Below are 16258 nucleotides of genomic sequence, written 5' to 3'. Positions count from 1 at the left end.
TGAATTTTGATAACCTTGTCGAATCAAAGTTTTTAAACTTTGCAATAATGAAAATAAAGTTAGTTTTTAAAATCAATGAATATCTACTTTAAGTTACTTATACCATTTAGGCCATTCTAAACAAAGTTTGTCGACCTGACCGTATCTGTCAACCCATCTACCTCATGCATGACATTTCGTTGGTAGAAATTATGACTGGATATTACAAACCTACTACACTGTCAATTCAATTCAATTCATTAATGGTTTATTATGCAATTTCAAAATACATGCATCGTAATTGTCATTTTACATGAAAAGCAGCAGATTGCTGGATTGTTCATGTTTACATGTTGACATAATAAAGTGATAACTCGCATTTTTAAATATTGACACGTTAAAAAGATTGTTAAAAATACATTTAAAATTACATTACACATAAAGAATGACAAAATGAATTTGTATACTTTTGTTAAGAATGAATACATTGGATTTTAAGACTGGAGACGACTGAGGTGAAGACCAGTACTGTGTTTGAAATTTAACATGTAGTTAAAAAAGCATTTAATTATGGTTAATCAGATTGGTCAAATATGGTAAAGGGCTGTTTTTGAAGCGATTGGTTTTGCATTTGAAATTATGATATGTAGGAGCCTGACGTAATGATATTATAATTTGTTTGGGGAGGGGGGGGGGGGGGGAGGTAGCCAGTTCTGGCATGCTGGATGAATTGCTAAAGATTTTGCAAATTTTCTACACCGTACTAGTCTTTTTTCCTCAGGTGTACTTAAACTGCATACTTGACATGCATGTGAATATGACATAAAGTTAGAGCCTAAATTAATTTTGCAAACCCTTCGTTGTATTCGTTCGAGACTGTTTTTTTGTTCAGATGTGAGACCACTATGAAACACTGGTGCGCAAAATTCAAATACTGGTCGTATTTAACATGTGTAGATTAATACTAAATCATTTAAAGGTAAATTAAACTGCTTAAGTTTCCTCAACATATACATTTTTCTATTACATCTTTTCATTAGCTCATCAATATACATATTCCACTTCAGATAAGACTGGAAGATCTCTCCAAGAATTTTAGCACTATGCCTATGACACAACTCGGTATTGCTACTAAAGAGAATATCTGGGTCTGGTGGATTTTTCATGACACTAATTTGGAAGGTAAAACACTTTGAAGGATTTAGTGACATATTATTTATAATAGACCAAGATTGCACAGAAAAATGTACTGCTTGTAATTGCTAGACATGTAGTTTTCCGACATTGTACTAACGGAGGTGGTCGACATATTTGAAATACGGTATAGGAAGTTGCTCACATAAATCGTTAACCATAATTAAAAAGAGAATTGGCCCAATACGTGTACTTTGGGGAACACCAGCATGATTGGATTCAACATTTGATAAAACACCGTTATATTTTTTATTTTGTTTACGAGATTCTAAAAAAATGGAAATCCAATCCATTATCCAAGGCCTTATATCCATATGAACCATTTTTCTTATAAGAATATTGTGATCTAAGCGATCAAAAGCTTTACTAAAATTTGTACAAATAACTGTTGACACAGACTTTCTGTTTTGTGCATTTTTACGGTGAACTTTCTTCATCATTTGGAAAACAGAATTGTTTTGTCTGTTTCGTGGACCTTCGTTGGATATTTTAGTTACTTGGGTCATGGCTTTTGTGCTTACGGCCTATCATGGCTTCCCCTCTTTTTCCAACGACTTTTCACAACTTGGTTGTGGTCAGGGACTTGTCCTGAAATTGTCATCCATTTACTCATAAGATTTGACCCCTTAAAGTCATTGATGAAAAGTGAGGCAAGCTGAGAGTTGCTGTCAATTCAATTCAATTAAATTCGGGATTGGTTAATATCAGATGCCCCTGAGAAAATGAGGGACTTTTTTCTCTTAAATTAAAATTGACACATTGTTTTGAAGACAGAAAATGGTCTGTTCATTAAAAAAAAAAAAAAAAAAACTTGCCTTCTCTGACTTGCCATAGGCAGATATAAAGCATCAAAGCCGGGGGAAGCAGGGGTACTTTGCCCCAAATTTCAGGAGAACGAACTATGCCCTATTTAGAAATATAATCGTGCTCGTTTTCAAAGCTATCAGATGTCTCTACTCTAGACATGTAAACAAATGTGCCTTTTGTACACAAAAACATTGCACTTTTAAACTACAAGAACAATTTCTATTCAACTGCTAATAAACGCATTTTTCATCCCTTAAAGATTCTATGTCCCTTTTGCAGCCAACATCAAATTTTGTAGAACTTTGCAGGAATTATGAATATGTCTTAAATGTCCTATCTGTGAAATGTAAACGTTAACAGTGTCCTAATATTCAAACTATGCAAGGAAACCCGTTTACTTGCTAGAATTCACTCTCAGACACTACAGAGTGAGTCAGATTGTTTGAAGTATGAATATTTAATCATGGGTTTCATAATATGTCTTCATAGAGTTATTCTCCCAGTACATTTAGGTACCATTTTCATTTGAATCTCTACATGCATGACTGAACATCAGACAATCTTTACAAGAGTGCTAGATCTCACTTGCGCCAAGTTAATGGGTGAGGAATAAAACAGTGCATATTGAACAAAGACAGTCAGACAGACAGACACACACACACACACACACACACACAGACACACACGTACACGTACACACACACGCACACACCACACAAATGCACACACACACGCACCCACACACGACGGTAACAATTGTTTCATAATTTCCCCTTTTCTGATTAAGCATTGACTTTTATCAAGATCGCTAAATGTTTAAGTGGCATTTCCCTGACAATTTTTTCCTTTAGTACACATTTACTACCACCATCATACCATCGTTATCATCATTGTCATCATCTTAATCTTCATCATCATTATTATCATCATGAAGTGCACATGAATCCAATGTGCTATCTCAATACGTAGGTACATTAACAATAGTTGGCTATGTCTTTTGTTGGTTAACAATGCAAATTTAAAATGAATGTCTGTGCTTTGGTTGCACTTGCCTACAAAAGGGCTTGCCTGATTTGGCAGCAGTCACTTGAGCCTTTTTATATTAGTAAAAGTACACAAATTATGGTTCTTTGTTCAAAACACTAATTTATTCCTCACCCAGTAACTTGGCGCAAGTGAGATCTGGCAGTCTTCTAAAGATTGTCTGATGTTCAGTCATGCATGCAGAGATTCAAATGAAAATGATACCTTAAAGGGATAGTTGAGTTTTGTTTTCAGACCGCAAATGCCTACAAAGTGCATGGTTATTGCTCTTATTCTTATCTATGACATTTAAAGTGCCCTTTTAGAACCTAAAATTGCTATGAAGGTAATTTTAGACCCCAAAATGTGTGAAATTTAGCCAATACGATCATACCGATTCAGTTCCACTTTCAATAAAACACGGTGACCGTTAATTAATTGTTTAATTAAAAATAACAATACATGAGCCGGCTAATTGTGGGTAATATAAGCAACACGAAAATGCCAACAAAAAAGTCAACTTCGGCATTGGCTGAATTAACGACGTAAAAGGCGTTATTTCGTTTTTTTTTCAACAGTTTTTTCAAATTTTTCAAAATATCTAATATTTGTGGTGGTACACAAGTATTAGAAATCGTTATATTTCTGCCGTCTCTGAACCGATTTTGATCAAACAAAGATGATTTTGTCATTGAAATATTACGTTCTTTCAAATTTGACACTCAGTTTTTCATTATCTCACAAACAAATATTTTGTGTAGCGCCCTCTGCAACAAAACTCAACTATCCCTTTAATGTACTGGGAGGATAACTCTATCAAGACATATCATAAATCCCATGATTAAATGTTCAAACTTCAAACAATACAACTTTTAAAAAGTGGGACATTTTTTTCTGACTCACTCTGTATTGAGTGACTGAATAGCTATTTTCTTCTTTGGTAATAACATAAAATGAGCCGTAAAGGGTACATGAGCATTTGTCTACATTAATAACCCACTTCTTGTAATGGCCAAAATTAAACTGATAGAATCTTTGCGCAGCACAAAACGTACGACAATTCGGTACAATCAGATTACTGTATTGCTATTACTTAAGTCGATTCGACAACTAATAGTCCTTACTTTCCCACTTAAAGACGTTTTCAAGCCCACCCCCTTTTTTTAGGGAAGTTCTAAAGTAGTATTATCTTTCAAATGCCGTTGGAACTTAACCTTTTCATTTTTGGGCTTGCAAATTGGACATAGTACTGTTAAACCTCGGGCACTTTTGAACTTTATACAATATCAAGGTAACTAACTGTTCTGCATTTATAGTTACTCTTATTTAGTAATATTAAAATTTCTTTTTTTTTTCATTATGACATTTGGCTTAAAACCCCGTCAGGTTCGGTTATTGCATCTGATAATGAGAAATAAGCGGTCGCAAGGTGACCTAACATATCTTGAAGTTTTAAGATCGCTCTCTTCGTTCGCTTACAAATTAATGTATTCAGACCATCGCATACAATAGCAAAGTATTGTGCTGAAGCGGTATATCAGACCACGTAAAGAGAAATTCTTGAAGATCATCCTTGATAATACATCAATTTATAATGTAGGGGTATATAGACATATCTAGAGATTGTAATTTTTCGCTTTGCGGTTACCCTTTGTAGTTGCCCCCTTTTTTTCCTTCCAGAAAATGGTCTCTTTTGCTGGTGCATTCCCACTTTGAAAGACACTTCGCCGCCCCTGCTAGCGTGTGAATTAAATGAATATTGTTTCAATAGTCACCAGGTTCATGAGTCTATTTAAAGCTCGCCATGGCCACCTTCAATATTAAGGTACTATCGAGCTGATCGAAAATGGAAACAAATGTCTATTGCCTTGGCGGCTGCGCACCGAGGAATCCAATATCTACCCCCTCCCCAAGATCTTATAGGCTTAATGCAAGACAACATTATTACTATTCGAGGAAATGAAAGGCTACTGAAAACCTAAAGGAAAGATGTTGATCAGATTGCATTATAACTTCTTTCTTGAAGGAACGTGCATACAGTAAATCTATGGCCCCAAAATAATACCATGACAGGTATTAAAGGTGTGCTTCTCCCCAATTTGAAAATAAACATTGTCTTGTCTTGAAGATTATGCACAAAAAGGCCTCGACGTGCAGACCATTTTGCACCCCCTGCACTTTGATTCAGAGTAGACGAGCTTAGGTGACGAATAATGAGGACAATTATGAAGAAGAGTGTGAGAGAATACGAAATATTATGGCTTCATATTTCCGCACCCGTATTCAAATAATTTTATTTTTGTATACCTGGGCCAGGTTTCATAAAATCTGTTCAATAACAAGTCACAATAAATGTTATAAACTACTGAAATCGTGGCATTTGGTTGGCTTAGAGCCAGTTTGTCAGAGAATTTTAGAATCTGTTATTAATAACAAGCTTGGTTAATTAATAATTAGTGAACACAAATTACGCATTTCATCAAAATTGACAAGTATTGATACATAGGCCTACTCTCACGTGCTCGAAAATGAAATTAACGTACTGTAAATTGATATCATATCCAGTGTAAACCTTGTGCCCATACCCTAGCCCTACAAGACCAATTACAGGATAATTACAGGATAATGAACAAACAATCACGAAAACATAATCTGTTTTCAGACAATGCCGGATTTTTGTCGAAAACTACTTTTTTTTTTTTTTTTTTTTTTACTAATGTAGGATATTTCTTTTGTTGTACATGTCATTCATGTGCACATAGAATACATAGTAGACAGTGATAGATCAACATTTAAATTTCCCCGAAAATCTCGGCCTATAAACATTGATAAACAGATAAATTCGTAACCGGTGTACGTTTGTTCCATGTTACTTACCCCCAACTGCAATGTGGATGAGGGATGTCATCCAAAGAATGAGGAGAAGCTGGGCAACTGAGTGGGTTTTTCCGAAACACTTCTTCATTTTCTTTCCGTTCGTGCCACTGGGGTTCAAATGAAAAGAAAAACGATGATGTAATACGATACAACTATTTATAATTATTAAAATAATGATTATGATAATAATAAGGATTATAATATTAATAAAAATCAGAGTTATATAGCACATTTCCCAGAGGATATAAGGCACTGTTCCTTAGTCACTCAAAAAAATAAGGAGAATACGTTGTAGAGGTATAATATTTTCAAACGTTTTGTGTAGAAATCTAGTGAAGTGTTAATTCTTAGAAACGCAGCGATTTTATTCCATAGGCGTAGGGCAACGGATAGAAAAGCTTTGAATCTAGCCTGTCTAGTATTTAATTAGAACATCAGCAGCAAATAATGATTTCATATGGGAAGATTTTCTTAAACTTAAAGGGGAAGATTGGCCTGATGTCACTAAAAATAGAGAGTTTCGAGCAGAAATCGACGTGTTCTCATAATGAAAGCAGAGACGTATAACATGTCTCTGGTGAAAGATTGAGCAAATTCCGATTAAAGTCTGTTTTAAGTTATGCCATTCTAATAATGGGATCGATTAAATAAAAATAGGCAACTCTGCGACGTACCTTGCAAGTTTCCCTCCTATTTGCTAGTTGTATACTGAAAACTTCATAACATTCACTCATTTCTAAAAAGAGTTGTAATCATACATGCTCCCGAGATATAATCATTGCACATAATGTGCTTTGACGATTCTGTATGAAACAATGAAATTGAAATTTCAGAATGAAGCAAATGGGAGAGGACCTCAAAATGGTAAGTCAACAAGTTGCCAATTAAAGACTTTTTGGTTTGATCGGATTTTGCTCAAACCTTACCTGATCTTTTACTCTCATTTTCCGTTGTTATTGAAACAGTTCAAATCAAGGTGGATTTCCCCTTTTTTTAAACCATTTCTCCTTTAACATTCTGAGAGGGCTGTCCAGTGTTAACTAAAAATAGAAACATTTTGTTTAAACACTTAAACCAAAAATATAGTTTTATAACCTGTCTTTCCACACTCAGCATTTCACCCCCTCACTATCCCCACTCCTGGATTTTCAATTAAATTCTAAATTTTAAATTCTAAATTTGGTAAGAGAATAGACCCATGAAGACAAAACATAATAGGCCATAAACAATGTACCTTAATGGTTCTTTGAAGATATACCTGATGGAACAATGCAATTAATACGGAAGAAAGTGGCGGTGGTAAACACAAATCATGCTTTATCTTTCTCTTCTCTTTATTTTCTTCCTTTTTGTATGTTCCCCTTTCCTTTTTTCTTATTTTCTTTTTCTTTGGTGGTGGAAAAGATTAGGGGGAGCAGCCTCAAGCCCCCCCCCCCTCTCCGCAGAACGCCAGTGAACAAAAATAAGCGATTGTTACAGAACGTATATTGAAGAAAAAAAATGATGCTGCTTAACAAACAAAAATCAATTTGACAGCTAGGTTCAAATGATAGTCTGTAAAATGAAATGGTTTAATGGTTTAAACTATTATGTTTTGGAAGTGGAGGACTGTGCAAATGCTTTCGTGGTTGACAAGCCTAAAGTTTACTCGAAGTTTTCAAACACGGCCGATCGATCTTATGATTAAATTTCAATCCATTTCGTTTATTTTAATTTTTTACACATTAAATAAGAAAATAAAATATTTTGACATGCTCAGGGCATCGTTGGTATTTACTTTCAACAAACTAACAGTTAAGAAATGTTTAAGGTGACTTTAGATCAACACGGGCTGTCGTTGGTTCTCAATTGCGTGCCGTGAGGACGCAGTTAGTCTCAAGATTCCGTTTCCTTGTCCTTAGAAAGTCCTTGCTGAGCTCGTAGATTAAAACGTCTAACACTCTATGTTTTGGTTCCATGTTAGCCCGCGAATTTGATATTAGTTCGCTCTTTTAAACTTGATGGTTTCTAAAACGGATAAGTTTAAAACAACTACAATTATGTGTGAACATTTTCATTTATCGACGCTTGTAATGACGTGCGCACATACAATGAAAGCAACCATTCATGACAAGTACAATTAAAAGACTCTTCGCGTCTATAAAACTCTTCACTGTATATACACTAGATTAGGGGAATATTAAACATGTAATCTAATTGACGAAAAAGAATATAATTAAGATACAACCAAACCGAATTCATTTATAGTAATATCGTTAACACTTAATGCCACGAATAACAAATAAGTCATTATATACATGTGTAGATCAAATAATATTATCACAAAAGGTACAGCATGCCTACCCATGAAACAATATGGGACCTCTGTTTTTTCTTCTTTATTTCAATTCAAAAACCATAACAGGATGCAGATAAGGGGACAAGTAATTTGGTTTAATGGATTATTGTAGAAACAAACGTTTTGGACAAACAAGCAGTTTACTTAGTCGAACATTTTATTTACCCAAGCACATTGGGAATCACCTAGGCTTATGGAAGCGAATGTGTGTACAATGATATATAAATAATAAAGCAATAAACCAGACTGTCTAATCCAACACTTATTATTGGGATTTTTGTTCGATTTGAAAACGATATGGGAGCACTGAGGTATATTGGAGAAGGTTCTTGACTCTCATATGAGAGGTTCTGGGTTCGATGCTCGCTAGGTGCCTACATCCTTCGACAAGATGGTTTGCCAAAGTTCGTCCGTTTCTAAATCCTGTTATTGCATGACCATGAGGAATCCATGTTTAAAATACTGATATGGCTACCATGTATACTTAAGACCCAATTATCATAATTGATTTCATTTAACTTTAGATGTAAGTATGTAATGTTTCGAATCGGGGTCCGTCTAAATCATCATGCGAACACACATAGCTGACGAACTAAGTACCGTTAGACCGAATCACATCTCTTTTGCTGCCGTCTTCATTTCCCACTGCTTTCAATATTCAACACAATTTATGGATAAGCCTCACTCCTCAATCTGAGTGCCTTGTGAGATACCCTTTCTTTTCGGATCCAAATTGATCAGCTATGCAGACCAACCAGTGCACATTAACAGTGGATGCCAAATGTATGTAATAACAAAAATATCGTGACGCACAGTTGCATAAATCACTTCTAAATATGTACATATCATTGGTAATGTTTGCACTACGCTAGAATTGAAAGCCTGGTTTCGAAATGGGTAATTTTCTACCATATATGGGGATTTGATTTTTTGCTTTTCTTACAAGGTAAAATTGTTATATTGTAATAAACTTGGATGTATACAGTATACACGTTACTCTATGGAGAAAAGATTCATAAACATAATACGGATAAATTAGGCAAGCTATCTTATTTAGCACTTGATAGTTTATTATTATTATTATTATTATTATTTATTCGACCATTCATATATAAAAAGCACAAATACAATACAGCATAGCAAGAGACAAGTACATAATAAGGATTAACAAACAAAGAGATAAGAGAGCAGCATGTGGGTCAGGGTGCACAAAAGTGAAGTTCATCACTGTTGCCCGGAGTTACAGCCCAGACAATGAGCAACTTGGTCTACATGTACTCCTGTTGGGGGCAAAGAGCATTATTAGTGTATTAATAAGTACATGTATTTTCAAGTGGCAGATATACATGTAACCTTTATCAGGGTTTAGGCTTAGCTATACCACCGTGAACTAACTAGGTATAGATAGCGCACATTTGAGGAACCAAATGTCATCTTCTTCGTTCTGTGGAAAGAAGTCACAATTCTGTAACAAACCAAAATCTTGTCATTTTAAAGTCAGTTGATTACTTTGACTGTAAGAATTGATTATTTTTGTTAAATGATTTTTGTACAGAATGAAAATAAATCTTCAGGAATAAAAAAATAAAAATAAAAAAAGTTGAAGTTACGCGCTCCATTAAGGGTAATACAAGGTTATGATAATATTTCAACAGGATAGGATTTAAAAAAAATTGCATTACCATTGTGACACCTAGTGTTACAATAAGCAACCTAGAACAATTTGGGCTCTAAAACGATAAGGATTTCGAGAAATTAAAATATCAAATTTATCGGTGCTCCCGATAGATTTCAAATAGCTTCTACGGCCATGAAATTGTAGCTGCGACCATGAAAATCTCGGAATATCCAGTTCTGGGCCCCGTCTTTACATATCAATCGCAAATTATTTGCGATTTATATCAATCGCAACTATGCACATGTATAATTTCGACACGGTAATAGATCAGAAAATCGGTCGATTTTAGTCAGGAAACATTGTTTTGAAGCTAAAGTAATATCAATATTGAGAGGCAGCTAAACAACATAAAGAGTTTATTATTTACAATTTTATCACTTTAGACTCGATTTCAACCGCGACAACGATCGTTGAATATTAAAGGATCGCATATGGTTCCAACAATTCATGACCCCATACCAAAACTTGTATTACCTTTAATCAACGGTGGAGAAAGTTCAAACAAGATGAATACGGACCGACTAAAATGTCTTTTAAATGTCATTGCTGATTTGATTAATGTTTTCCCACCCCTAGCTATCCTCTTTATAACGTTCTTAGTCGATATAATATAAAATATATATTTCTCGAGTAGTCAGCTTCTAATTCAATGAGCTACTCTGAAGAAATTGTGCTACTTTTGATCAGACTGTATTTTACCCTGCATTTCTGAGGATGTATTTTCTGACATGTCTGGGGGTTTTCCTACACCCAGGCATTATACATTTTGATGGCAAATTCAGGTGGAGACAATTGAGAGCATTTCGTTTAAATATCAATATTTTAAATATAGCCCACACATAAACAAACACACACACAAAAACAAACACCATCGCACTTGAATACTTCACCCTCTTAGTGTTTTTTTTTTGTTTCATGATGTGAAACGGGCCTACCCACATCTCTTCCAACACACACAAGCACGACAAACGATAACAGCCTAGATGGCAATACAGATTTTCATACAAAAACTACTTTGAGAGCATCGAAACTGGAATTTGTTTTCTTTATGAGACATGTGTCAAGATCAATCACCTTGACGTTTCATAGTTCCTCTTCTTTTTACTTCATTTTACCTTGTGGGAATGAACCGTGAAAACCTCTATACTGCTTTTCAAGCACGTTTGGAAAAGAGGAAGAGGACAACATAAAAACAGTCCTCATTTCCACCTCGAGTTCCTTTTAAAGTAGATATTCATTGATTTTAAAAACTAACTTTATTTTCATTACTGCAAAGTTAAAGCTTTGATTCGACAAGGTTATCCAAATTCAAAGCTTGGAAACATTCGAAGTAATGATTATTATAAATTACAAAACGCTTAAATACAGCCCCGGCATAGCACCTGAAGAACTCTCCGAACGCTGCTGAGATGTGTGAGATCACAGTATGGACATGACTTGCACAAGCAGACGATGTCCCATGACATTTCACACATTTACAGTGCCAGTGTTTTCATCTTCTCTTGAGTTTTTCCTCTTACTTCACTACCATCAGGCTAAATGTATAATCTATTGCCTCACTCTAAACCCCGCACTTGGTTTTATTTTGATGACAAATGCAGCGATACAAAAATAAAGGAATCTGTCGCTTGTAAACAAAATAAGACGCCATTGTATATTCAGCTGCACACACCGGTGTATGTTCGGCGTTTCAAGAGGGAACAAATGCCGTCCTTAAAGGTGAAACTCTAAGAAGATCACAAATATGTCAACTAATGTATCACTAGAAAATGGTAAGCTAACAGACGGCCATCGGATAAGCTTTAGGTCAACTACATATCGGGTGATTTATAAAAATACAAATACAACCACCTCCATAGCAGCTGGGATATATGAGAGATTCGCCGGAAAAAACAAACGATGTTTTAATGACGTCACTATATGGACCAACACTGCCCAAGCAGACGACATCCCTCACACAAGTTTATATGTATAAGCTACGTATAAAATGTATTAGTTTCAAAATAGATAAAAATGATGTTGTCGATATTTCTCAGATATACCGCCCCTTAAGCCAACTTAATTTTCAGAAAAACGAAACATCTTTGGAATCATTCTTTTGTGATTTGGTTTTATGCCTCCGCCCACCGAAGATATTATGTTTTCTGGTTGTCCGTCCGTCCGTCCCACTTTCTCCGTTATCGCGATATCTCACGAACAGCTTGACATATGAACTTCGAACTTGATGCTGGTATGTATTATATTATGCATACAAAATGTATTGGTTTTTGATTGGTTGAGAGCTCTTCATGTGACCAGAAATATTTTAACCATTTTAAGTTGCTCTGAAAAAGGATTTTTTGGGAGTTGAAAAGAAAAATCGATAGTTTTCGTTTCAATTTTAAAATTTAATTTAATTCCATACATTTATTTATTAAAATATTCTAACTTTTTTTGTTGTAATTAGATAAAATTCAATTTTTTGATAATATTTTGTTGGATGCAGGATACAAAACAATTATGCCATGCCTTCTTTTCGAGGAACTGGTCAAAACTGGGCCTCGGTGACTCAAATAGAACTATTGGAGTCACCTCTTGCCCATAATTTTAACCAGAACCTCTCAAGACAGTGAATATTTGTATATTACCATAGGAAGACAATCTGACTAGGTTTAAGGGTAACTACGTCAAAGGTCACAAAGGTCAATTGATGATATTTGAGGAAAAGGCCTCATTTTCGTGATATCTCAATAACCAATAGAGAAATGAGTCTGAAACTTTTTGATAATATGTATCATCATAGAAAGACGATCTGATGACATTTTTAGGTTTAATAGTTCAAAGATAAAGGGCCATAGAGGTCAACTTATGAAATTCCAACTATTATCCTCGTTATCGCAAAGTCTCAAGAAACACCAGAGGTATGGGATTCGATGTTGGCGATAGTATGATTCATCATTGGAAGACAATCTGATTAGATTTTTGGTAAGTAGGTCAATGTTTAAAGGTCATAGAGGTCAATTCGAATTCCAAAATATAAGTATGAGTTTTCCCGTACCACAATAACATTTAGTGGTCCAAAATTGTGGAATAGTCTTGGATCCGAAATAAAGAATCGCCCTTCCTTATCCAGTCTAAAAAAATATATAAATCTAATCTTATCAAATCATACACAATCTGAGTCTTTAAGCGGTACGTTTGCCTTGTTTTCTCTATTTTTCCTGTTGTACCACTTAAAATATATGTAATTACTCAGTTTTACTTTGTATTGTGAATGTTTGTAATTGTGATTTTTATCAAATGTGCAAATATGATGATTTGAATTAAATTGAATTTCTAAAATTGCATGTTTAATCCTTGTTATCGCGATAATATTATAATATTCCGCTTTTGTATAGCGCTTAATACATCGACTATTAAAGTCTCTAAGCACTTTACATAAATATTATTACCCTGGTCATCGGATTAAGGCTGGTCCGCACACAATGTATGCACATCATCCACTCCCTGTGGAGCATTCCAGCTAGTCACCTTTTAACGGGCCCGCACATGCTAATCAACATAATAACACCTGGGTGGAGAGTGGCAAATGTAGATTAACGTCTTGCCAAAGGGCGTATAGTGCCGGGCTGGGATTTGAGCCCCATACATCGTGATCTGCAATCGGGTGACTTATCCACTAGACCACTACACCTCTTCATCAAAGGAACTATTAGAGGTATAAGCCTCGAACCTGGATGGTTGTCGTTGGGGGTAGCTTACTGGGGGGGGGGGGGGAGTTGTCCGGGGGGGCAGTTGTTCCAGGGGGGTAGTCGTCCTAGAGGGTGGTTGCCCTAGGGGGTAGTTGTCCTGGGGGGTAGTTGACTGGGGATGGTTATTCGGGGGTGGATGTCCAGGGGGTTGGTGTCCTAGAACCGTCACGAGTAATTCTATCCATTTCGTATACTGAATTGAGGCTGGAGGCATTTAGGAGACGCTCTTGTTAATCTATTTACCAAACTTGATGTAACAGCAGATAAATATATTATAGGGTTTAACCATATTCGTATACAAGGCGGGGGACTAGGGGCTGCAGTATTCTGTAAATACAGTGTTCGCCTTGATCACCAAACGTTCGCCAGCTATCCAAAAAACTGTGAAAATATTAGATTGTTCAAAAACCTTAGGCAAACATGACTTTTCCTAAAAAATGGTCTGCAAATATACACCACTGTCATTAGCTATTCCTTATTTAACTGGACTGCAGACGGTCTTTTTATTCGACAACTATTATCCAATTATTCCCCCTCCAACCGCCCCACTCCCATCTCCAGAACGTAATGAATAGTCGGAGAATAATTATAGAGTAGTTTGCGAACTCACCAAACGGTTGGGCAAAACTAGCAGAATAGTTACACATTAGTTGAGGAATTGTGTAATCAATTTCTTAATTCTGGAAATCCACTTTCAAATGTAGCAGGGTACTGCCCTCTCTTTCTTTTCTTTTTTGTATAGATGATTGAAATTCACATTTACTTATTTCTCACTGACAATGTGACAAATAATAAACAAAAAGAACAGTATACAGGAATCAGTACATAAATTCAAAAGCATAAGGAGTCGAAAAACACAGAAAGTATAATTTATGCTTTTGTTAAAAAACGCCGATTACACGTATGGACAAGTTATTGTAGAAACTGAGAAGAGAGTTATGAATACCAGGTTAGGTTCAGTTGAATTACATGTTATTGCGTCCATTGCTTCGAACCTTCTATACTAAGAGGTGTTTGCAATGGCACCAAACAGTGTACTAGAATGTTATTAACAATAAGCAACATATATTAAGCAACAAAAAACTGTCCCGAGGAGTATATAATAGGCCCTACCTGAAAATGTTCAATATACGCAACATGGTTTCTTCTTCAGAAAGGTAACTGACATTGAATGATATGTAGTATAATCTTCTGCAAAAAGGTAACAGCGCCAAATGCAAAACGTAAATACGAGTAAGGGGATAAGCGGGTAGTTAAACACATTTTTTTCTTTCGAAAAATAACTTTACATAGTAGGCGACTTCTGCAAGCTAACGGTAGAATGTTCCACAAATTCGGACCAAATAGGGTAGGCTCCAATGAAGGGATTAGATCTCACGAGAATATTTATCTTGGACTATTTACAGACTGTTCTAGAGCTATTCTTTAGTTTATTGTCAATTTTTCACCAGACAGTGTAATGGTTGCTACACATTTGCCACATTCGGCGTAATGTCGCTGGCTGTTATTTAATTGTGTTTTTCTTTAATTTTGCTTCAGTTTTTCGCCTGATGTTCATAAAAATGTCGCTACTAAAAATGCAACTTTATATAAATTATAATAATTTGGACTCTCATTGAATTGCAAATACCTTTCAGATAGTGTAGGGTCGTCAAAAAAGTATTTGTGACAAATCGCGGTTCGCCGCTAATCCCGCTATCGCCAATCTTTTGCCGCTCAGTAACATACAATGTGAAGTATCCTCATACTTTGAAAGTGGGCTAATTGCCTGAATATCGTCATATTCGGGTAGAAAAATACCCGAATGTATGATTCTTGTATCCTGTCTAGTACATCTGGATGATGAAATAGTATTTAACCATTACCCTTCGTTCGTTCTAAAACAATTGGATACAGGATGGTTGATGTTATAGCAAGAGGACTCAGGCCCGCTGAGGATGAAAACAAATGCGCACGTATTCCTTTTAGGCTGAACCAAAAGTTTCCATATGCATGAAATTATCATGGTGACTTGAACTCAGTTGTGATATCTTACCTTTACTCTGTGAAGGAAAAGCAGCTTATAAATGATGTAAACTAAACTTCCACGCAGCTATCCATCATGTTTCTATATGGCAGATAGTAACTTATACAGCAAGCGCAGTTCTGAAAACACGACCGAACTGTTCTCGAATCAGGCGACGAGGAGAGTGATATGTAGGTGTCAACGCTTTGCTTAGATGTATGGTTTGCACGCATGGTGCACAAGCTCAAAACATCTTAGCACATGTACTACGGCGTTCAAACAGAGGAAACTTATCGAATAAGGTACAAAAGAAGCCCAATTCCATTCTTGGTCGATCTATTGAATGATATGTAACTATATGATTATCAGACATAGTTACACTTTCGGCTTTTCACTTCTTAATATATTTGAATTTTTACCAGTTTGTAAAATGATATTACCCTTTTTAATGAACTCTGTCCAGTTAATTGACAAATTATTGCTGTATCAGTCGTGACTGCTTAACTTCTTCTCCTCTTCTATTCTCTCTTCTGTTTCTAGCTCTCCCTCTCTCTCTCTCTCTCTCCTCCTCTCTCTCCTATTCTCTATCTTTCTTTTTGAAGATGGTGGTGGTTATTTTACCTGAC

Source organism: Strongylocentrotus purpuratus, unplaced genomic scaffold, assembly GCF_000002235.5.
Source record: "Strongylocentrotus purpuratus isolate Spur 01 unplaced genomic scaffold, Spur_5.0 spur5_scaffold_16, whole genome shotgun sequence".
In the NCBI taxonomy this organism is placed as follows: Eukaryota; Metazoa; Echinodermata; class Echinoidea; order Camarodonta; family Strongylocentrotidae; genus Strongylocentrotus; species Strongylocentrotus purpuratus.
This window is presented reverse-complemented; position numbering follows the sequence as displayed.